Source organism: Staurois parvus, unplaced genomic scaffold (genome assembly GCF_062004578.1).
Source record: "Staurois parvus isolate SC_StPar_1 unplaced genomic scaffold, SC_StPar_1.0 ptg003740l, whole genome shotgun sequence".
NCBI lineage: Eukaryota > Metazoa > Chordata > Amphibia > Anura > Ranidae > Staurois > Staurois parvus.
The window spans coordinates 31,883-32,448 of NW_028321536.1; positions in this window are offsets into that span (position 1 = coordinate 31,883).

Consider the following 566-nt stretch of genomic DNA (forward strand, 5'->3'; position numbering starts at 1 on the left):
AGTCAGGAAGTCGTACTTACCATCTATGTGAAGGTGACATTCGCTCAGATACGTCCATATTCTGCCCCTCGGACCACTTTAAGGTACAACTGGGTGGGGGGGGGGGGGCCTGGGTGTGTCACAGAGGCCTATGAGTGGGATCTGGTTCATATCGGAGACATCAATGGCGGATGGGATCTGGACATGTCAGATCCTTGGTGGTCGGTGTCTGGGTATGTCATGGAGGTCTATGGTAGGTGGGATCTGGACATGTTAGAGAGGTCTATGGAGGACAGGAACTTGGCATGTCAGGTGTATGGTGGGCGGGATCTGTGGGTCGGGTGCCTATGGTGGGCGGGATCTGTGGGTCGGGTGCCTATGGTGGGCGGGATCTGTGGGTCGGGTGCCTATGGTGGGCGGGATCTGTGGGTCGGGTGCCTATGGTGGGCGGGATCTGTGGGTCGGGTGCCTATGGTGGGCGGGATCTGTGGGTCGGGTGCCTATGGTGGGCGGGATCTGTGGGTCGGGTGCCTATGGTGGGTGGGATCTGCGGGTCGGGTGCCTATGGTGGGTATGATCTGTGGGTC